At 37.7% G+C, this 24,189-nt stretch overlaps 1 protein-coding gene and 1 long non-coding RNA gene across 5 annotated transcripts in view; both read right to left on the bottom strand.

Moving 5' to 3' along the window:
• DENND5B (DENN domain containing 5B) overlaps window positions 1-24,189 on the bottom strand; it is a 191,558-nt gene that overhangs the window by 158,100 nt on the left and 9,269 nt on the right. The window lies entirely within an intron of this gene.
• LOC118025531 lies at window positions 16,609-18,569 on the bottom strand. Its single transcript, XR_004683341.1, has 2 exons — window positions 18,312-18,569; window positions 16,609-17,218 (listed from the first exon to the last, which is right to left on the bottom strand). It is a non-coding gene; the product is annotated as an uncharacterized LOC118025531 (long non-coding RNA).

The following is a 24,189-nucleotide window of genomic DNA, read 5'->3' as shown; positions in this document are numbered from 1 at the left end:
AATGAAACGCCATGTACTCGTCACCCAGCTTCAACAATATTAGTATTTTGTTATTTTTGTTTTATCTATCTTTCCCAACTTTTTAAGGGAAGGAAGTGAGTGCTGAAGTATTTTAAAACAAATCTTAGACATGATCAGAAAAAATTCTCCCTAGCAAACTTAGAAGTTGTAAAAACGCTTGCCTTCTTTCACTTAAACCTTACCATATTAAAGATATCTAAAATGTTAAGACACTAAACTTAATGTCTACAATAGCTTAAGTTAGAATCAGACTTCTAGAAGTAGAAGGAAACACAGAAATCATATAATTTCTTACTATTCAAATTGTGATACTCGAGCCAGCAGCACTGGCATACCCAGGAGCTTCTTAGAAATGCACAACCTCAGGCCCGGCCCAGACCTTCTGAACCAGACTCTGCATTTTAACAAGATCTTTAGGTGACTAGCATGCTCATTAAACTTTTTGAAGGGCAGCTGAATCTACTCCACTCAGTTGAGAAAACAGAGGCCTAGAGAGGTTAAGTGACTCTCCCAACAAGAGTAAAACCCAGAATATCTGATTCTGACACCAGGTGTTTTTTTTTCCTGACATGACATATTGCCTCTGAACAATCCACCACATCTTTCTGGAAACGAATTCAATTAACAAGTGAATGTCCCATATATTTTTTTAAATTCATGAGAACCTGACATTTCCCCAAATACTGTATTATATACTGGAGCAGAAGCTGTAAATTAATCAAACTTCTTCCTTCTTTGGATAAAAGGACAGATCTTTTCAGCAAGAGTGCCTTCAAGAAGACCAATTTAATTAATTAATGGCTATGTATTTTTTCAAAGGTCAGTAGTATAGTCTCCTTATGCAGAGAATATATTATCGAGTGCAGCTGAAAACCTGGGCCTTTTAGCATAGGATCAATAAACACAATACTGAAAGCCAGGCTCATTTTCTAAATGTGGCTTCAGTAGGAAAGTTCAGAAATGCGTTAAAACGTACCATCCACCCCCACAGCAATGATAACCAAGTCTTCTTGTTACACTAAAAAGGCATTTCCTTTTTTCCTTAATTCTAATAAGTTATGATTTTATTAAGGAAAACTGTGAATAAAGCCTCAGATTAAAATTATTTTAAAAGCATGTATTAATTATGGTATCTATGTATTACTTAAAAAATTATTTTTTTCGGCCATACAGGCTTTCATTAAGAGGCCATTCTTAATTTTCAGAAGAGCATTTTATGACAGTTAGGAATTCCAAAGGCTTCCGTAGAACAATATTAAAAAAACCTACTGTTTATAGAATAAAGAGCTCCTGAATCTTTCCGTAGAGTGTGTTTTCTTAACAAAATACAAAGTGGAGAGTAAAAACATGTCAAAACCAATACTATTCCTTCAAAAATACTGGTAAAAGAGTCAACTGTTACAGCCTTTACAGAGGGCAGTTTGGTAATATGCATTAAAAAAATAAATTGCATGCTGCTTGACCCAGTAGTTTCCCTCAGAAATGTGACCTATAGAAATAATTAAAAATGTGTGCAAAGATCTTCCTACTAGAGATTCTGTGCAATACTGTTTATAATAAAAAAAAATGTGAGGGGCGATTGGGGGGCTCAGTCGGTTAAGCGTCTGCCTTCAGCTCAGGTCATGATCCTGGGAGTCCTGGGATCTCCCCACATTGGGCTCCCTGTTCAGCAGGGAGTCTGCTGCTCCCTCTGCCCCTCCCCCGCTCGTGCTTGCACTCTCTCTCTCTCTCAAATAAATAAAATCTTTAAAAAAAATGTGAAACAACCTGAGAACCTATAGGAAGATAATATGTAAATAAAAGCGCATTATGAAGTATATGGTGTTTTACCATTGAAAGGATAATGTAATCTGAAATGGAACCCTCTCCCCACATCTGGGTGGCTCAGTCAGTTAAGTGTCCAACACTTGATTTGGGCTCAGTTCATGATCTCAGGGTCCTGAGATCCAGCCCCATGTCAGGCTCCATGCTTGGCAAGGAGTCTGCTGGAGACTCTCCCTTTCCTTCTGCTCCCCTCCCCCACAGGCCCCCCCAACACACTCTCTCTAAATTAATAAATAAGTCTTTAAAAATAAAAGCAAAATAAAATGGAATCATCTTCGAAACACATTACTGAGTTTTAAAAGGTTAAGATAGTGTTTGTATGCTGTGAAATTATATAATTATTAAATATTAAAATATATTAAATAAAAATACTTAAATCATGTATTATATATTATTATATATTAAATAAATGTAAATAAGTGTATATTCATGTATAGAGTAGGTAGAACTATGATGACCACTAAAATGTATCAGTAGTTATCTCTCCACAGCTGGGTTGCTATTCATTTTTACTTTCCATATAACATCATGTGTAGCTTGAATTTTCTACAAAATCGTGTATGATATATTTACAATCAGTTTTAAAATTAAAAGTATATTCTTAAAAAAAAAAGAAAGCAGATGTACAAAATTCAAGGCTTGGAGTGAATAAGGAAGTTTAGCAATGGAAAAGAACAAAAGCCAAAACCTTAACCACCTGACTACTAACACTTCAGCTTTTTGCAGAGCAGTGAAAAGGCAGAAATAAGAAAAAGATGAAAGGGTGGGAACAATCTGCAACCTGTTGAAACCAAAGATGCTCACCACTTTTGCCACATCAAAAATAGTGCAAGGAAAAGCTGCTCTTATGTCTATCAACCCCTGAACAAAACTAACCACTCTAGTCTTAGGAGCTCACTATCATGATCATTTAGCTCTAACTACACTCAGTGAGCCCTGTGTAAAGTAACATGGAAGTATATCACACACCACAAAGTTTTACTGTTCTTTTCAGTAATTCCTGAGCAATTCTAAATTTCCTTCTTTGTGATGTATCAATATGGATCAGAGCTTTACTGCCCCTCCTTTTTCTCTTTTACTGGGGCTTGGAGCAAAAGGCAATTGCACTGGTCACACTTCACACTGACTTGAGTTCTCAGTTTTCCCATTAAAGATTACTCCAGTGAAACCAAAAGAATGGCAAAATAAGAAAAGTGAACCACAGTTCTTTGATCTATGGAAACTTGTAGACCTCCTGGGTCTAACTTAAAGTTTTTCTTATAACTCCTAAAATTTAGATGCAAGATCCAAGTAACTCGACTCCTAGTCTTTTAGCACCCAGGGGTCACAAACCTATTTACACGGCTTATTTTGACCTTGTAAATAAAACTGGGTATTGTATTAACAATTCTCTGAACCCATGAACCTCATGAACAAAACAAGAAAAATACCCAAAGAGATGGATAAAAACACATTTTGCACAATACTCTAAATCACCTCCCGTTTACTTCCCTCTTATAAAGGATTGGCTTAAATAGAGTAAAACCCAGACACAAATCAATCTAATAAGAATTGACTATATGTCCATTTAGCAACTGAAAAGTTTATTTTAGTACTTGAAACTCCATGGTTCTTCAAACTAGAAACCTCATGAATACAGTCTGATATTAACAAATGCAACTAACACCATTTCATCCCTCATTAGGACTGACTGAAAACACTTTAGACTGCCACTTATTCAGCATCGTTGAAGCATTATCTATATGGAGGAAAAAAAGTATACTTGTCCCTTCAAATATCAATCACCAAACACACTTTAATTCAATGGTAAATACATCATTTGGAACATTTTAACCACAGGTGAAAAACAAAAAGCAAACTTTCTACCAACCTAGTATTTTTTTTTAAAGATTTTATTTATTTGACAGAGAGGGAGAGACACAGCGGGAGAGGGAACACAAACAGGGGGAGTGGGAGAGGGAGAAGCAGGCTTCCTGCTGAGCAGGGAGCCCGATGCGGGGCTCGATCCCAGGACCCTGGGATCATGACCTGAGCCGAAGGCAGATGCTTAACGACTGAGCCACTGAGCCACCCAGGTGCCCCTCTACCAATGTAGTATTGACAGATAATCCTTATTACCAAGGAAAGGGAAAATAATCAGTCTCCGACCTACTTTACTTGAACCCTTCCATTAGTAGAGGAAATGGCAAATCAAGCTACTCTCCATTAAGATACTTTTCCTCAACAACTCAAATTCAAAGACAAGCTTAAGAACAGGGAACACAATTGCTGGGTCATATGGTTACCCCAAAGATACAAATGTAGTGATCTGAAGGGGTACGTGCACCCCAATGTTTATAGCTGCAATGTCCACAATAGCCAAACTATGGAAAGAGCCAAGATGTCCATCAACAGATGAATGGATAAAAAAGATGTGGTATATATATACAATGGAATATTATGCAGCCATCAAAAAAACAAAACAAGAAATCTTGCCATTTGCAATGAAGTGGATGGAACTAGAGAGTATTATGCTAAGCAAAATAAGTCAATCAGAGAAAGACATGTATCATATGATCTCAATGATATGAGGAATTCTTAATCTCAGGAAACAAACTGAGAGTTGCTGGAGTGGTGGGAAGTGGGAGGGATGGGGTGGCTGGGTGATAGACATTGGGGAGGGTATGTGCTATGGTGAGCGCTCTGAATTGTGTAAGACTGATGAATCACAGCCCTGTACCTCTGAAACAAATAATACATTATATGTTTAAAAAAAAAAAAAAAAAAGAAGATAGTAGGAAGGGAAAAATGAAGGGGGGGGGAATCGGAGGGGGAGACGAACCAAGAGAGGCTATGGACTCTGAGAAACAAACTGAGGGTTCTAGAGGGGATGGGGGTTGGGGGATGGGTTAGCCTGGTGATGGATATTAAAGAGGGTACATATATTGAATGGAGCACTGGGTGTTATACACAAACAATGAATCATGGAACACTACATCAAAAACTAATGATGTAATGTATGATGATTAACATAATAAAATAAAATTAAAAAAAAAAAACAGGAACACAGAATGGAAAAGAGAAGGAGGACACGTTCTCCTAAGCAATATTATAGTTCAGAATCTGCTCCATTAATCTAATTGAAAGTATTGGCAAGAATTTTCCATCAGCTAGATCAGCTACCTTCTATCATTCATTATGATGTACTGCTTAAGTACATAAAGTTGCCAAAACACAAATATTTTGGAATTATCTCAGGCAAGAAGTAAAAACGTAAGACCAGAAATTTTAAACCTACTATGTCCAATAGCTAGTCATTTTCAGAATTTATAGATGAATGTATTATTAGCAGTAAGGATACTCTGCCTGTATTTTGTTTCATTGTCCAGCTTAATGAAAGTGTAATGGAAATGTAAGAATCTGACAGCATTTATTAATATCTGTTTAGCAATTAAATACTTGAAGTTTAATTTAAAAATTTAAGAATATCAAAAGAAGTGAAAGGAACAAAATCAAACGATGTTAATCTACCAGGAAAAGAGTTGGCTGTGTGTTTGGGGCACCTGGGTGGCTCAGTCGTTAGGCGTCTGCCTTTGGCTCAGGTCATGATCCCGGGGTCCTGGGATCGAGCCCCGCATCGGGCTCCCTGCTCGGCGGGAAGCCTGCTTCTCTCTCTCCCACTCCCCCTGCTTGTGTTCCCTCTCTCACTGTGTCTCTCTGTCAAATAAATAAATAAAATCTTTAAAAAAAAAATTTAAAAAAAATAAAAAATAAAATTAAAAAAAAGAGTTGGCTGTGTGTTTACTGTGACCTTGAGCTTACTACTAAATAAAAAAAAATTTAAGAATTTTATAAGAGAAGGAATAGGGGGAAGAAAAACAGAGATACTCCAAAGGCTGTTGCCATCTTCTTTACTATTCTATCCGTTAAAAAATACTCTCAATTTTGTACCTAAAATGTTTTAAGTGCGCTTATTGATACAGTCTTAATGTTAGATTGTCCAAGAACTATCTTTGGCCCTTTTCCTCTTATCTACAGTGTCTCCCTTGGTGATCTTATCTAGTCTCAAGGACTTAAATACATGCATAATTTAGAATTCCAGCTCAGTCTTTTCTAAGCCAAACTTATACATCTTACTGCATACTTGACCAAGATATCTAAAAGGCATCTCAAACTCAGCATGTTTAAACTGAATCCCTAATTTGCACCACCCCTTCCTTCTCTAACCTGTGCAACCCACAGTCTTCCCATTTAAGTTGATGGCAACTCCATTTTTCAAGTTGCTCAAGTCAAAATCTTTGGAGGCGCCCCGATTGCTCACACCCCACCACTTGGTAATGAAATCCTATTGCTTCTATCTTCCAAATATATCCAGAAACTGATCATATCCCACCATCTGTTCTGAGCTGCCATTATATCTCATCTAGATTACTGCAAGCTTCCTAACACATCTCCCTGTACCCCTAAATTTAGTCTTTATACAACTGTCGGATTTATCTTTTTAAAACTAAGTCAGGGGTCTCTACTGTGTTCAAATGCTGCAATGGCTCCAGATCTCCCTTAGAGTTAAAACCAATGCCCTTTCAATAATACACAGCCCTTCTGGCCTCCTGTGACCCTTCTGTCCTGTTATTCTACCCGCCTTGTTCATTCTCCCAGCCTCCTAAAGATTCCTTGAAGTCACCAGACAACCATCGTGGACCCACTGAAGGCCTCTGCTCTTCCCGTTATCTCAGCCTGAAAGGGATTTATCTCAAATATCTACTTGGCTAACTCCCTTACTTCCCTCAAGTATTTGTTCAAGGATCACTTCTCAGTGAGGCTTATCCTGTCCGTGCTATTGAAATTGCAACCAGTCCCCTCCCAACCAAAAAAAAGTGTGTGTGGGGGGTACTTACCCTTGGTGAACTGATCTCACCCAGCAAAAACAACAGAAAAAAATACTAGAATTACAGAAGTATTTGCATGAGAAAATGAAATAAGAGATTAGCTAGAGCCTTTTGTCAAAACTCCACTCAGGTTTAGGGACTTGAAAAGGTAACTCCATACACAAAGGATGAAGAAGAAAGGTCAGCTACCAAAAAGAATCTATATATATTCAGAGGCCCTATCTGAGTCATAAACATACAGCTGCTACACACTAATATAAGAGCGTCATGGGGAAAAAACAAAACACAATTTAAAGCACAGCAAAGCATCTCCTTACCCACACATGGGATAGAGAAACAGCAATAAAATATACTCCAATTCCAGGCATATGCAAATAAATAATTTCTGCTCCATATAACCTTAACAGTTTGTCCCTAAAGAGGCTTACCTGAGACTTGATGCTTAGTTTTAAAAAAAAAAACCAAAAAACTCATCATTTAAATCTTATTAGCCAACATCTGACTTCTTGAATTCATAGTTTCGGTTTTCAAAAAAGACACCTAAAACTCCAGTTTAGCTTAAAATAAAGTGACAAACAGAAAAAAATGCATTACAATGGGGAAATGCAAAATCAATAATTTATTCAAACATGTACTAATGTTTGAGCACCTAATGTTAGGCCTGTGATAGGAGCTGACGTGGCCTCAAGCCCAGTGATTACAGTGGAAATGAGGTATAAATACCAACACATGAGCATTTTTTCCCGTTTCAGTATATTTATCAAATATATTGACTATATTGGCTACATATTCTGGAAGTTTTCCATTTCAACAAATGTGCAGTGAGCATCTATTATGTGCATGGCACTGTACGAGATGCTAAGAGGTTATAAAGATGAATAATAGGTTTTATTTATTATTTCCTATGTATCCCAGACACTGTACATTATCATACTAATCAACCCACCAACTTTATGAGTTAAACACATCCGTGTTTTAGAGATAATAACCTATAAGGTCTAGAAAGTTGAAGAGGCAAAACTAGCAAGTAGCAGAACTAGGATTCAATCTCAGGCACTTTAAACTCTAGAACCCATGCTCTTACCTACCGCTAACCTGTTTCCCTCAAGAAGCTTCAAGTCTAGAGGGCAGAAAGATACACTTAGAAATAATATTAATACACCTAACCAGCTCTACCTCATTAGTGCCCAAAGTCTACCTGACAAATAAAAACAGCAAATTAAGTACTCACAGGTAAAGAGTAAACACATTTTATACTGTAGAATTACTCCCCAAAGAACAAATTTTATTTTATTTTATTTTTAAAGATTTTATTTACTTACTTGAGAAAGATGAGAGCACAAGCAGGGGTAGCGGGAGATCCTCGCCAAGCAGAGAGCCCGACATGGGGCTTGATCCCAGGACCCTGAGATAATGACCTGAGCTGAAGGCAGACGCTTAACCGACTGAGCCACCCAGGGGCCCCAAAACAAATTTAATTTTAAATAAATAAATGGCTTGTAGTTGTATCTGATCTGGGAAATGATAGTCTTAAAGAAAAATAAAATGAGGGGTGCCTGGGTGGCTCAGTCGTTAAGCGTCTGCCTCCAGCTCAGGTCATGATCCAGGGTGCTGGGATCAAGTCCCGCATTGGGCTCCTGCTCGGCGGGAAGCCTGCTTCTCCCTCTCCCACTCCCTCTGTTTGTGTTCCCTCTCTCGCTGTGTCTCTGTCAAATAAATAAATAAAATCTTTAAAAAAAAAAAAGAAAAAAAATGTACATCAGTCTTATTTAAAAAAAAAAATAAAACGTGATAAAAGCAACTAATTTTCAGTTTCTTTCTACTCTAAAACTGCTGCATAACAGCTTCAATTTCTTTAGTGATAATTCTAATTCTGGGGTGCCTGGATGGCTCAGTTGGTTAAGTGATTGCCTTCGGCTCAGGTCATGATCCCAGGGTCCTGGGATGGGGTCCCACATCAGGCTCCTTGCTCAGCTGGGAGCCTGCTTCTCCCTCTCCCTCTGCTGCTCCCCCTGCTTGTGCTCTCACATCTGTCTGTCAAATAAATAAAAATCTTTTAAAAATAAAAATAAATTTTAAAAAATGAAGAATTCTAATTCTGTCCAATTTGCCTCTTTCTAAACATGGGGACAAAATCAGGTAACTTGTAATATAGCACAAAACTGAATACACTTTAAGTATATACCTAGAAACTGTTTTTTACAAATTCTAAATACTTATGTAGAAAAGGCTTCCTTCTGCCAAGTAAAACTTCTTTTTGCACACTGGCTGCATAAGCTTCCCAAGACAGATGGGCAGCCTGCAAGGCCTTCGGATCCTTTGTTAAAAAGGTGGCAAATGGGTCCTATTGACCATTAAAGTCAGCCAGGTTTCTGGGAAGCACTGACCCTAATAAAGACATTATGTTTCTTCATCTTGCAAACCAGAGCAGACAAAAGAGCCAAAGCTAAAAGAAGAGAAACCAAAGTAAGATTAGACTTAAACATTAGAATCCATATCATACAAATTTGATACAAACAGCCCCTATTTTTCAACATTGCTGTCACAATGTTAACCTACAAAAATGAAAAGACTGACCCCACTGTTTTTAAAATCTTAATCTATCAGTCAACTAGGTAAAATCTCAGCAGTTGGTATAAACACAAACTGCCAACCTCCTCTAAACAAAAAAAAAAAAAAAAAGAGGGCTCTCTTCTCATGTAAAACAGGGAACTAAGGGCAGAAAATCATATTTGAACATCGAAAACATTCCTAAATAGTGGCAAAGTTTCTCCTTAAAAAAAAGAAGTAGAAATAACCAGGTGAATCTCAAGTTACTACTGAGTAAAAAAGTTACTCCTGGGGCACCTGGGTGGCTCAGTCGTTAAGCGTTGCCTTCGGCTCAGGTCATGATCCCAGGGTCCTGGGGCTGAGCCCCGCACTGGGCTCTTTGCTTCGCAGGAAGCCTGCTTCTCCCTCTCCCACTCCCCCTGCTTGTGTTCCCTCTCTCGCTGTGTCTCTGTCAAATAAATAAATAAAATCTTAAAAAAAAAAAAAGTTACTCCCATGAGCTTTGAGAGGAATTTATAAGACCAATTTTCAGAACTTTTTTTGAATGCTAAATAATAATCTTATTATCAATGATCTGAAGTAAAATAAGTTAATTTTAAAATATAAAAGGATTACTTATGATCTCCTGCGATCTACATCCTAAATGATTTCAAGAGATCTCCAGGATGTTAATAAGAAACATGCAAATGTCTTTTATAAATAAAAAATTTTAAGTTTACTAATCACATGCTCTCTAAATCAAAATAAAATTTAGTAAAAATGAAGGGTACTGCTTAATAATCAGAAGAGATTCATAATTCAGAGATGTTTAAAAGTAAGATACTTTAAAGCATAATTAACTGTAGTGTTTATTTTAGCCAGTCTGTTCTCAAATCCTACATTTCATTTGTCCCACAGCTTATTTTGTAAGAGATCTGAGTATATACAAACTTTTCTTGAGTGTCTATTCTTTATGATTACATCCACAGCAACAAGGAAACAAAACAAGGGCAACTCACTGCAACTCCAGATTGGCTACCGGAAGAAGAGAATATGTGAGGATCTAATGGAAACAAGGCAGGGACTGTTGGAGACCATGAATATTTCAGAAGAATAATGAAAAAGTGTGCCAGATGGGTTTGCTTGCAGCTGGCTAACAACTAAATTTCTGACCAAAGCCAAATGCTTCCTTACATAATTTATCAAGCACTTTTCAGTTCCCCAACACTACAACCCTTTTCATTCTTTTTTTTTTTTTCATTTTCCTTTTCTGTTTTTAAAAAGCAATACCACCATCACTTCCCTTTCAAATTAGGACTATTATATAAAATTTTAAAAAGAGAAAAGAAAAGAACACCTGTGTGCCATGTACTGCTGAATCTTAAGCATAAATGCAGGTGTTACCACCGAAGCAAAAACGGACAAAGAAGTGCTACAAAAGCTAACCACTCTTTTAAACAAAATAGTTTAAAATAAATACTAACTGCCAAGGGTTAGCAACAGCACAAATACAAATCAACTCTGCATAGCCATCAGAGGTGAAGGCTCATCCTTCCCAGAGTACACTGCCCCTGCCCATCTCTCCAGACTCAACTTTCAACATTCTACTGGATATTCCAGATACAGAAGTAGCTGAGTTCACTTGTATTCTCAAGTTCTTTTAACAATAAAAATAATAATATTTGAACACTCCTATGTGCCTGGCACTGTTCTAAGCATCTGACCAGCATATCCCAAGAGGAGTTAAGAGTACTATTATTACTAGGTAAAGAGAATTTAAGTGACTTGCTCAAAGCAGTCTGGCTTCCGAGCCCACCCATGCTCAAACTCTGCAACATTGCTTCTCTAAAATAGATTTGTATTATTTCTTTAAAATACAGATTGCTTTAAAATCCTGCACACTACTACACCTTTGGTATACTCTACTTAAAATTGTTCCTGAAGCCTGTAAGTCCTAAATCAAAGGTTTAAAAGCTTTAATACTGCTCAAATCAGTGTGGTAGCTAGCTAGCCTCCAAGATGGCTCTCAATGACCCTGCCTCCAGCACTCACAGCCTAATGGAATTCCCTCTCACAGTGTACCAGGCAGGGTTGGCCTATGTGACCAATAGCACAGGGCAAAAATGACGGTATATCACTTCTGAGAGTAGGCTGTAAAAATTTTTGACTTCTATCATGGGTCTCTCTCTCCCTTTCTCTCTGATCACTTGCTCTGAGGGAAACCGGCAGCCACATCATTAGGACACACAGGCAGCCTACAGAGAGGCCCAACTGGTGAGGAACAGAGAGGCCTGCTAACAACCACACAAGTGAATTTAGAAGTGGATTCTTCAGGCAGAGTTGGGCCAGGCCCTGAGATGACTACAGCTCCTGCCAACAGCTTGACTGCAACCTTTTAAGAGAAACTTTGAGACAGAAGCACCCAGCTAAGCTGCTCCTGGATTCCCGACCTTCACAAAGTATGCAAGATAATAAACATTTGTTTTGAGCACTGTATTTTAGGATAATCTTGTCCCTCAGCAATAGTTAACTAATATAATAAAACAACCCTATTGACAAGCTTATTTATAACAAAGGTGTTAAAAGAAAGAGCCTTTTTAAGATTCCTAAATTTCTGAGCTAGAATAACTTTTAATAATTAGTTACTTCCTCAACACCTTTGCCAATATTTAAAAATGTTAAAAGCACACATAAAATTTACTTCTTGATTTAATTATTGCATTTGGTTAATGAGACTAAGGCGTTTCATAGTATTTATTCAATACATAAATTGTAACTGAGATCTGAAGATTAAATAGAAAATCAAAATTCATTTTATTAAAGTGGACATAAAAGAGTCCTTATCTTTAGAGACATTCTAAAATATTACAGATGAAATGACATAAAATCTGGGATTTGTTACAAAATAATACTGTAGCAACTCATAAGCATAAGGAGGTAGGAGGATGAAGATGAAATAATATTGGCAATCAGGTGATAATTAGTTGACAGATACTATCTTTTTAGGTATAAGTGCATTGCTCTCCATCAAATTAGGCAGGTGGGCTCTTTGACACAAGAGAAAGGCTAAGTTCCTCTGTAATGAAAGGAGCCCGGATTTGGACTCAGAAGAACCTTCCTTCTGGTTCTAATTCTGCCACTAGCAATGTAAACTTAGGCAATTCATTTAACATCTCTGAACATGAATGCCAACTGCAAACTAGGGACTGTATCTGACCCGATTTAAACAATAAAAAATACAATTTGAGCAATACCTTTATCATTGTCACCAATTAAGTGAGGTAAAAAGGCAAAAACATGGGTAAGAAAGAAATATATCAAAGTTCAAAGGTAAGAGTATAATCTAAGATTAATTAAAACACATGTCATGGAATGCAGAGAATACCTCTAGAAGCATACACAAGAAAGTGGTAACTATGATTATGTCTGGGGAAAGGAACTAAAAGGCTAGGGGAAAGGATGAGATACATTATTTTAACACAACTTTTTTCTATCTTGTGAAAATGATACCAAATGAATGTATTATCTTTTTTTTTTAACAGATAAAATTATCCCTCAGGAAAAAAAGGACACAACCCCAGAGATTGTCCTGGAATTGAAGGAGAGTTTCATCAACACCTTAAATCTCATCAAAGTGTCTGAGGCTATCTCCAATCAATTATATTAATGAGAATAATAGCTAATGTCAACCAAGCAATTACATCCTGCCAGGCCCTAGAGTAAGCACCATAGATGCATTATCAGCAACTGGTACACATAGTTCTAGAGTAGTACCAGATGACCTGAACATTTTAGGTGGGAATGCTTAGAACCCACTGTAAACACCTGCAGACATTCAAACTGGTTAGACAGTTTTTTGCTGTACAAACTCCAAAATGTCAAAGGGCATATGGTTCACTGCCTCATAGCTGAAGAATACAGATGAATTCTAAATGCACTACTAAAGCCTGTCACAAAAACAACTGTGCATTTTAGCTACAAACTGAAGCATTGCAGAAAATAGGTAAATTATTGGGGCGCCTGGGTGGCTCAGTCGTTAAGCATCTGCCTTTGGCTCAGGTCATGATCCCAGGGTCCTGGGATCGAGCCCCACAATTGGTCTCCCTGCTCGGCGGGAAGCCTGCTTCTCCCTCTCCCACTCCCCCTGCTTGTGTTCCCTCTCGCTGTGTCTCTCTCTGTCAAAAAAATAAGTCTTAAAAAAAAAGAATACATCTAGCTTTGTAATAAATAGGTTCTTAAAAGTCATGTAACAAAAACTTCTGAGTCAGATAATTTCATTTTTGAAGTAAAGAGATCATTTTAAAGTAAAGAGTTCAGGGGCGCCTGGGTGGTTCAGTCGTTAAGCGTCTGCCTTCGGCTCAGGTCATGATCCCAGGGTCCTGGGATCGAGCCCTGCAACGGGCTCCCTGCTCAGCGGGAAGCCTGCTTCTCCCTCTCCTGCTCCCCCTGCTTGTGTTCCCTCTCTCGCTGTGTCTCTCTCTGTCAAATAAATAAATAAAATCTTAAAAAAAGAAAGAAAAGAAAATAGGTAAATTATTTACTAATTAATGCCCAGCAAACTATCCTAATTCAAAAAGAAGTCTCAGCTTGTATCTGGCTAGTTCTATATTTTCCTTAATTATAGAATTTTTATACTTTGTGTTTAAAAACACAGATTCAAATTAACATGCACCCATTCTTGGTTCCTCAATCGAAGGAAGGGAGGGAGGGAGGGAAGGAAGGAAGGAAGGAGGGAGGAGGGTGGGAGGGAAAGAATTCATGAGTTATGCCTACAAATAGAGGTAAGTGTGACATTATGGAAAGAACATAGAACTCTGGGTCTGAAGTCTTGAATTCAAGTACTAGCTCCACCACTTATTTGTATACACACCCTTTAACATAAACACTTCTATCATAATAAGATTTGAAGAAAACAGTTTTAATCCTCCCTGCTGTAAAGGAAAATAAAGTTATACCAGCACTATCACTACCACAAATTCAAAATTGACCTAAACATCCTCTATTTCCTTATTTCCTCCTGTGTTCCTTCCTTCTATGAATGACACTACCATATCCCTGTTGCCTGGGCCCAAAATCTCAGTCCTATGTGCCTCATCTCCCCTTTAACCTCACATAAAATAGTTGTCAAATCAATTCATCTAATGTCTGTTCTATCTCTCATATCCATCCTCTCTTCTCTACTCCCACTGCTACTATCCTAATTCAGGCCCTTCCCTCTGGTTTAACAGTTTTCTACATTTGACAAAATTCCACATCTGTTTATGATAGAAACTAAACAAAGTGCATTTAGAGGGAACATACCTCAACACAATAAAGCCTACCATAAATGGAGAACTCACAGCCAACATCACACTCAACGGTGAAAAACAACAGACCTTTTCCTCTAAGATCAGGAACAAGACAAGGATGCCTACTCTCACCACTTTTATTTAGCACAATACTGAAAGTCCTAGCCACAGCAATTAGACAAGAAAAAGAAGTAGAAGGCACCCAAATCAGTAAGGAAGAAGTTAAACTGTCACTATTCGCAGATGACATGATATTATACATAGAAAACACTAGAGTTCAACAAAAAGCAGACTAAATGAATTCAGTAAAGTTGCAGAATAACAATTTCCTAATTGGTTTCTCCACTTTTAGTTTCTTCCCAATTTAATTTCATTCTACACCCCTCATCTAAAGTAACATTCCTAAAGCATAGCTTTGAGCATGACATTCTCTTGTTCAAAACTTTTGAGGGGCTCTTTTCTGTCTCTCAAAGGGCCTTCTTGGGGCGCCTGGGTGGCTCAGTCATCAAGTGTCTGCCTTCGGCTCAGGTCATGATCCCAGGGTCCAGGGATCGAGCCCCACATCAGGCTCCCTGCTCGGCGGGAAGCCTGCTTTTCCCTCCCCCACTCCCCCTGCTTGTGTTCCCTCTCTCGCTGTGTCTCTCTCTGTCAAATAAATAAATAAAATCTTTAACAACAACAACAAAAGGAGCCTTCTTCATAGTCTGGCATTCAGTTAGGTTGCTTCCCAACAGCCACTTCCTTTCCCCTTCCATTGTCAAGCAGCCTAGTTTTCATCTCATACTGTCTCTAATCAGTTTATTTTTTTTAAGATTTTATTTCAGGGCACCTGGGTGGCTCAGCTGGTTAAGCGTCTGCCTTGGGCTTGGATCATGATCTCAGGGTCGTGGGATCGAGCCCCATGTCAGGCTCCCTGCTCGGTGGGGAGCCTGCTTCTCCCTCTCCCACTCCCCCTGCTTGTGCACTCGCTCTCTGTCAAATAAATAAATAAATAAATCTTTAAAAAAAAAAAGATTTTATTCATTTATTTTAGAGAGAAAGCGCACAAGCAGGGGGGAGGAGCAGAGGGAGAGGGACAAGCAAACTCTGCACTGGACATGGAGCCTAATGCAGGGCTCAATCACACAATCCCGAGATCAGGACCTAAGCCAAAATCAAGAGTCAGACACTCAACCAACAAAGGCACCCAGGCAGGCACCCAGGCGCTCTGGTCTCTAGTTTAATCCCATCTTTCTTGCCAGACTGATAAATTAAGGATGGGCTTCGTGACCTAAAGTGGTCTGATCACAAAGACCCAGATTTGTGTTTCATGATGTGAGTGGGGAGTGTAGGAGGAAAGTTAAATCTCTTCTAGGGAAGGTGTGATATGCAAATGTGAAGACTGAACCACTGCCACCATTTTATTACCTTGAAGGAAGGAAGCCACACTGACAAGGAAGTCAACACTGAGGATAGACAGAGCATAAAGAACTGCAATGAAACGGAGCTAGAGTTCTGCTCAAATTATACCTAAACATCCCACCCCTAAAAAGACTTAGGTGAACCAGCCAAATTCCTTTATTTCTTAGGTCCTCTCTGACCTATAACCACAGCATTGTGACAGAAAAATCATCCAAAAGCCAGATTAAATCTCTCTTCCCAATTCATCTCCCACTCTATGAAATACTTAAAGCAAGCTAGCCTATATATCTTTTAAGTGTGTACTATGTACATTTGGTTCTAGAAACAAAATGTGGGAACACAGATGTGGGAAAAAAATAAACCCCCTCTTTCCCACAGTTTGCCCCTTTACTTTCTTTATTGCATTATATGCTCCAAAAATTTTTTTAAGAACCAATGCCAGTCACAGTACTTATAGCAACTAAAATTCACCTTAATTCAGCCCATCCTAAAAAATAATAGAAACAAAAATGCAAATATCTCTCCAGATAAAAACTAACTAGGGTTCTCTCTCTCTCCCTCTTTTGTGCTTTAAGTATATTTTTCTTTTTCGGAAGGTTTGTTTCATTTACTCAAAAAATTTTTAGAAAGCACTGTCCTTACTAACAAAAGTCCTATTCATGCCAGTAAATTGATAGATTTAAAGAAAAGGAGATAAGCACATGTGCCCTTGTATAAGTTTTTCCAGTTACTATGATAAATATCCCTTCTTCGCTTTCTTAAGGTCTTCATTTGGTTTACACGTATGAAACTCATGATAAGTATGTTTTAGGAGTAAAGTCATTTACAGAAGGTATCTAAAAGCACCAACAGCCAAAACACTGCAACACAATAAAAGACTGTCCTTGTTCTTATTACTCCACTACATGAGAAGAAAAACTGCAGACCTTCTCTGTGTTCTTTGCAGTTAGTGCCCGCACTGACCATGAAATGTTTACCCAGCCCCTACAATGGGAGACAGGAAAGGAGCTGTGAGGGACAAGTGTCAAATCTACTGCTGCTTCCAGATTCAGTCTTCCTAAAATATTATTCTCTTCCAGCAACCTGAAGACAGACAATCAGATTTTCCATCAGAGGTATCTTATACCATCTAAATAAATTTCTACTCTGCTATGTGACTACAAATAAATCAGATTCCCACTAAGACAGAGATCAAGAATTTACCTTATTTGTCACTGAACAGCCTCTGGCTTACTAGCTTCTTTCCTCCGTCTTCCCATCTCATTTGTCACCAGTGCTTTCCCCTTTCTTTCCCATAATGGGAAAAAAAAATTTGTGATAGATTATTTTAGCATTAAACTCCTCAGTTTCAAAGCTATTCTTTCTTTTCCCATTTCACCTTAATTACTGGTAGTATAAAGGATTTTGGTTTTTAAAAAAGTTGCTGCAAGTACTAAGAATTTAATTTTTATCCCTCAAATACTTGAGGTGGACAACGCCATTTCATTTATTTATTCAGTCTTTCAATCAATAATTATTTACAGAGATCTTTAAAGATGTCATATACTAAATCAGTGGCAATGACTTTGACATAAAAAAATGCTACTATGTTTCTCAGATTATTGCTCAGCTCATTTAACCACACAACTTCAGTAAAATGGTCACTCTGGCTTCTAATTAGTGACTAGAAATCAGAACTTCTATTTTTATTTTAAACTCTACCCCTCTGGGATAATAGGTGATCATTGTTTTCTTTAATGCAATCCTGTATTCTCCAGTTTTCAAAATGAGCATACATTACTTTTACAATTTAAAAGCCACAATTTTTGGGCGCCTGGGTGGCTCAGTTGGTTAAGCGACTGCCTCCGGCTCAGGTCATGATCGGGGAGTCCCTGGATCGAGTCCCGCATCGGGCTCCCTGCTCGGCAGGGAGTCTGCTTCGTCTTCTGACCCTATCCCCTCTCATGTGCTCTCTGTCTCTCTCATTCTCTCTGTCTCAAATAAATAAATAAAATCTTAAAAAAAAAAAAAAGCCATAATTTTTTAAAAAGCACTTACTACCTTTTATTATTTCAAACCAATCATTTTATTTACTTCACTCCTGGTGGAATATTTCAGTGTGTAAAACAGACATTCTTCAGAAAGTCCTAATAAAATGTCTGGGGGAAAAAAAAACCCCAAACAACCTCTTATATGCGTACCAACAGGTAGCAAAACCAAATGGGCTCATCTCCTTTTGTTTGTCCTTGATTCTCTTCCTACTCTATTTTAAGCATCTAATAAAGTGTCTAAAAAGCATTTATTATAAGACAAGCAGGTTAATGCCTTGATTTTCTCTGAAAATATTCAATTTGTTGCTCTTGCACGATACCCTCTAAATCCAAATTTTAACTTTTCATACCTAATAGACAACAATAGGGAGTAAACAGTTGGGTCTCTCTTGGGTTCCCTTATCCTGGAAAGCTCTAATTCTTAGTCTCTTCCTAAATAAATAACATTACAAAGTTTTACTTGAAAGAAAAAACACATTTAGTCATACAAATACCCACAAAACTTTAAAGTTACTATTAGAAAATATGCAGATACTCTGGAAAGTGTGAAGAAAAAAACAGACTTTTTAAAGAAAAAATATTTACAAAATGCATGTCCACATTTAAATCTGAATGTTCTCCTCAATTCTAAGAATATCTTTTAAGGAAGCATAAAGTTTTATGTTGCTGTGTAAGGAAACCTTGGGTACATTGGGGAAAGCTCAAAGGCCTATAATCTCATCACAAAGCAGCAGGGTCAAAAGGCAGAGGTCAGGGAACAGGGGAACAGGGAATAAAACAGTTCCCACACTTGAGAGGAGACTATATCTCATTTCAGAAGACATTCAAAAACTATTCAGTTGTATTTACTAAAATAATAAAACCATTTACACTCTCCTTTAAGTCCCAAAGCAAATCTGAATTTTACAAAAGAATTTATTTTTAAAAGCAAGAAATTTAAGAAGTTACTTCTCTTACATTAAAAAAAAAAAAAATCTCTCTCACACATACACCAATGGTTCAGCTGTCCCTCAAAGACTGACTTTCAGATAGATAAAAGCTGTCACCTGATCTATTCAACAGAGTTCAATGGGGCACAGAAATAAATACTAAATGTGCATACATGTCAACAGACATTTCACATCAAGGCCTCTGCCCCCTAATGATTCAACAAAGTAGGTCTACTTCTTGGCCACATTCAGAAAAAGCTAAATTTTTCTCCTGCTTTCTTCTTCATTCCAGGTAAGAGTGAATGTGATTTTGTTAAACTTTAGTAGGTGCAACATTTGTGCAAGAGACTTTATAATGACTCCTCCAGCAGGGAATTAAACCTGTGGGAGCTCCAGGGTCTAGGACACTTGTCTGGATATCTCTGTACAATTTTTCACACTCTAACCATAAAATCTGTGTTCCAAGTAGAAGAGAGGGTGACAGAAAGATTAGTAAGATCAGGAAAAGAGGATTTTTGGAGTAAAAGGTGTGATTTTTCTACTGTCTTCCACCCTCTATACACCCGTATTTTACACTCTCCCCACTGGCCCCTTCCACCAGGGACAAGACAGGTTACAAGTGGTTCATAGTAAATGAGGCCTGTCCATCCTTCACTGTGAGGAGTACACAAAATTTTACATTTAAGCACACACAGCTTTCACGTATTTATTTAAAATCAAATGGTAGCTAGGGCTGCCAATGGAAAAATAAGCATTGCCAGACAGGAGTGAGAACAACTAAACAAAATAACCTATTTTGGCATAATCACCTCAGCGGTACCAATGCTTGTGTTCTAATAAACTGTGAAATCACAGTCATTGTTCTCGTGAACAATGGCACAAAGCAAATGAAGTCAAGCTGGAAAGCTCATTTCCCTGGAGCTGAGCCAGAATATTTTGAAATCCAGACAAAAGTTTATTTATTAAGAAAAAGAATACACTTGAGACAAGAGATGGGAAACATTCTTAAACAATCTGTTATCTTGTTACCTCAGCCATTTAAATTTCCTTAAAGGTTAGGGTTAAAGTTGAAGCGAAGAGAAATTAACCTAGAAAATAGAACAAAACACTGCGGTCCTGGAAGTGAATCATCCATAATCTTTAAACCTATAACCAGCCCTAAATTTCTGCTGCTCAAGCTATTCCTATGCAAGTCTGTAGCTGATTCTCATGGAATTCCATTTGATATGCTGATGCCGATTCTTATAATCAGGGACTCATACAAGAGTCCGAGATGGTCACTCCCCTTCACAACAATTCCTGTCTCATCTACCTAGAGGGAAACAATCCTTCCTTGCTATTTTAGTCCCAATCTACAGCAAAAACGAAAAAAAAAAAAAGAATATAAATTTATTACATAGAAAGAGTATTGTTGATCTAGCTGACTGTCCCTGTTTTCTCAAAGAACCATGAGAAAAGAAAAAGAAACTGAAGGCATACTAGAAACATAAAAGTATTAAACCTGAAAAAGCCATGGACAATAAGAAACTCTACCCAGTTTCTGATGCGGATGAAGGTAATTGGAGGAGTTAGACATTAAAAACTCTTCACTATCGATGACACTGGAAATTTTTATCAAAAGTATTTCTTCTTCTTTATAGAAAAGAGACAACTAAAAAAGCAATAGGAAGTGGCTTCATGAGGACTAACGTGAAAGTAAGGGTGATCTTTGAAGAAAGGATTAAGGGGGAAAAATGTACAAAAAGCCTGGTCTGAGCAAATTTGTGCCAAACTGTACAGAAGAATTAAGACTGTCAAAAACTGGGCACCTGGGTGGCTCAGTTAAGCCTGCATCGGGGCTCCCTGCTCGGCGGGGAGACTGCTTCTCCCTCTCCCTCTGCCCTTCCCCCCTGCGCACATATGCACACGAATGAGCGTGCACTCTCTCTGTCAAATAAATAAAATCTTAAAAAAAAGATTGTTAAAAACGTATGTATCACTTCTACACTGTTTCCTCAAACCATAGAGTAAGTCCCTGTGTTAAATAAATGACTGTATGAACATGCTATACTGGAAAAGAAGACAAGAGGAAAGGGCAAGAAAACATGGTGTTCAAAGCAGAAACCTGGATTCTCCAGGCTCGGGCAGGAGAAAATTATGTAAAACAGGTGGATTTACATCCCAAGGCATTTGGGATCTAGAAAACAGACTACTTAAAAATATCTTTAAACTGGGTTTCACAGTTTAGAACCTGTATCTAAGCATTCAACATTCTGGTCCTCACAGACGGGTTGAACTTAAAAGATTCTACAACTCTAAAATTATAATTTCACCTATTTTTATTGCACTCTGTACTTCAAAGCTCTTTCCAAGACACTGTCACATTTTATAATTGAGAAAAGTCTCTAGAAAAGTATCTAGTTGTCTAGACTAGCATAAGTGTTGAAAACGTGTGTCCTCAGATTATGAACAAATTAAAAAAAAAAAAAAACTACAGGGAAGAGAAGCAAATGGACTACTTTTGCAGTGGTATTCCTAAGAGAGTATGAATATGTGAAAACTATTCACAGCTCATCTGGAATAGTCGCTTAGCAGTAGCATTAACTAGGTATTTTTCCCATTATGTATCGGCTATCCACAATTACTGCAGTGTGCATATAATGCCACGTCTTTCTCTTCCATCCAATAAAAGCACGTGAGAATGGAACTGAGTGAGAACAGCATCGTGAGAGGGAAGACCTTGATTCCATTCCACTTATTTTAAAACTTGCATCATTTACAACCTCAGTATTTCAACTACTGTTAATAATTACTGTGACTCAGCTCAGAAACGGCAGGCCCACTAATGTGTCACCACCCACAAGTTGAGGACAGCTGGTCTAGAGGATCTGGAGGGGCAGCAAGGTGCAATGGAGCCAGAAAGCCCAGGAGGTAATCCCAGCTTTTAGTAACTGTGACTTTGGGGAACACCTCACATAAAATGAGGAAAATAACACCAAGTTATCGTGAAGACTAAAAGTAATGTTTATAAATCACCAACCACAATTCATGACTCCATAAATGTTAGCTATTTTCACGGCTTCATTGTATAAAGGTGACTTCCTAGAGCTACTTCTGACTTAACAGTGCTAGTACTTACCTTTGAAAGTCATTTAAAGAAAGCATTAATTCAAAAATACCTTTGTACCAGTGATGTATACAAGTTTATAAAAGAAAAATGAAAGGTATTAATTCAAAAAGTTCATGTTAATTAAAACAGTTATAATATTTAATTTAGAATCAAATTAGTAAAAGTCACAGATTCTTGGAAAAGGTGCAGGGATGCCTGAGAAAGCGACTTATCTTCATGATGTGCTATCTCAGCAGCATATAAAATATCTCCACATTTTTTCCTAAAATTCTCACTTCTTAGCTCCTTACACTTGTTTTGTTTAAAAGTAATGTGAAAAGGGGGCGCCTGGGTGGCTCAGTTGGTTAAGCAACTGCCTTCGGCTCAGGTCATAATCCTGGAGTCCCGGGATCAAGTCCCACATCGGGCTCCCTGCTCGGCGGGGGGTCTGCTTCTCCCCCTGACCCTCTTCCCTCTCGTGCTCTCTGTCTCTCATTCTCTCTCTCTCAAATAAATGAATAAAATCTTTAAAAAAATAAAAATAAAAATAAATTAAAGTAATGTGAAAGGGACGCCTGGGTGGCTCAGTCAGTTAAGTGTCTGCCTTCGGCTTAGGTCATGATCCCAGGGTCCTGGGATCGAGTCCCGCATCGGGCTCCCTGCTCAACGGGGAGCCTGCTTCTCCCTCTGCCTGCCGCTCCCCCTGCTTGTGCTTGCTTGCTCTCTCTCTCTCTGACAAATAAATAAATAAATAAAATTTTTAAAAAAAGTAATGTGAAAAAAAATAGTTTCACATTAAAAATTTTTGGAATCTCTGGCTAAAAGGTCATTAGATAGTGCCATTTTATTTTATTTTATTATTTTTTGAGAAAGAGTAGGAGGAAGGGGGCAGGGGGAGGGGGAGAGAGGGAGAGAGACAGAATCTTAAGCAGACTCCATGCCCAGCACAGGGCCTGATGTAGGGCTCAATCTCACAACCCTGAGATCATGACCTGAGCAGAAATCAAGAGTCAGAAGCTTAACCAATTGAGCCACCCAGGCACCCCTACATGTGCCATTTTAACAAGCCTGAGGCAGAACAGAACATTATACAAGGTAAATTGGGAAAAAAATATTTAGAGGATTAAACTTCATAGAAACAAAGGAACTGTCCTGGCTAAGTCCAAAACTGATGTGGGATACCCATGAAGAAGGAAACTATGATTGCAATTTCCTAAGATATTCCTCTAAAATCACAACTGAAGCTACAAGTAATCTTTAGCACAACATTTTCTGAAATTTCATAAACACTACCCATCATTTATGTGCCATCACCTGGCATTACTTTATAAACATGTTACATGCTTAAAAAACAAAAACAAATAAAAAAACCTTGCTGTTACCTGCATACTTGCTTGCATAAAGTTGTTTTTTAAAAAAAGATTATTAATTTGTCATAGTTTATTTCAAGAGCGAATAGGCTAATAACAAATTACTGTAGCTCACCAGAAAGCTGATATGTACCTTTAAAAAAATTAATCATTCATCTACTCTCTTGCTTCTTCATCAATCTCAAGTTTCTCATTTTTTAAAAAACTCTAGTTTCCATTTTAGAAGTTAAAAAACCCACACATAAATCAAATATACTGATTTTTATTGCCAGTAATAAAAGGAAAAGGAAAAATATTTTTGTCCATCTCAAATTATCTCATTCACTTATTCAAACAATCTATTTGAGTCAATATTTTGGTCACTGTATATACAATAAAAAGGACAAAGGTCTTGCCCTCTAGTAGCCAACAATCTAATAGAGAAGCCTGACATTAAAAAGTAAAAGTAAACAAATGCATTTACATAGTATATTGTCAGGTGCCATTAAGTGCTATAAGGAAAATAAAGTAGGGTTCTTGGCAAGAGTGGGGCAGGCAAGGGGAGGAAGAACACCATTTTATACAGGATGGTCTGGGAAGGCCAATCTGAGGAGGTAACACTTGTGTAGAGATCTAAATGATGAGAAGCCAATCTTGCAAAGATGTCGGGCTGCACTATCCAAGAGGGTAGCCACTAGTCACATGCGGCTATTAAATATCTCATTAATAATTTTCATGTTGATTATATGCTGAAATAATATCTTAGATACATACATAAAATATATCATTAAAATTAATATCACCTATTTCTTTTTACCTTTTTGAATGTGGCTACTAGAAAATTTAAAACTACATGTGTCTC

This window comes from Mirounga leonina, unplaced genomic scaffold (assembly GCF_011800145.1).
Source record: "Mirounga leonina isolate KUSES-001 unplaced genomic scaffold, KU_Mleo_1.0 Mir_201, whole genome shotgun sequence".
Taxonomy (NCBI): domain Eukaryota; kingdom Metazoa; phylum Chordata; class Mammalia; order Carnivora; family Phocidae; genus Mirounga; species Mirounga leonina.
This window is presented reverse-complemented; position numbering and strand designations above follow the sequence as displayed.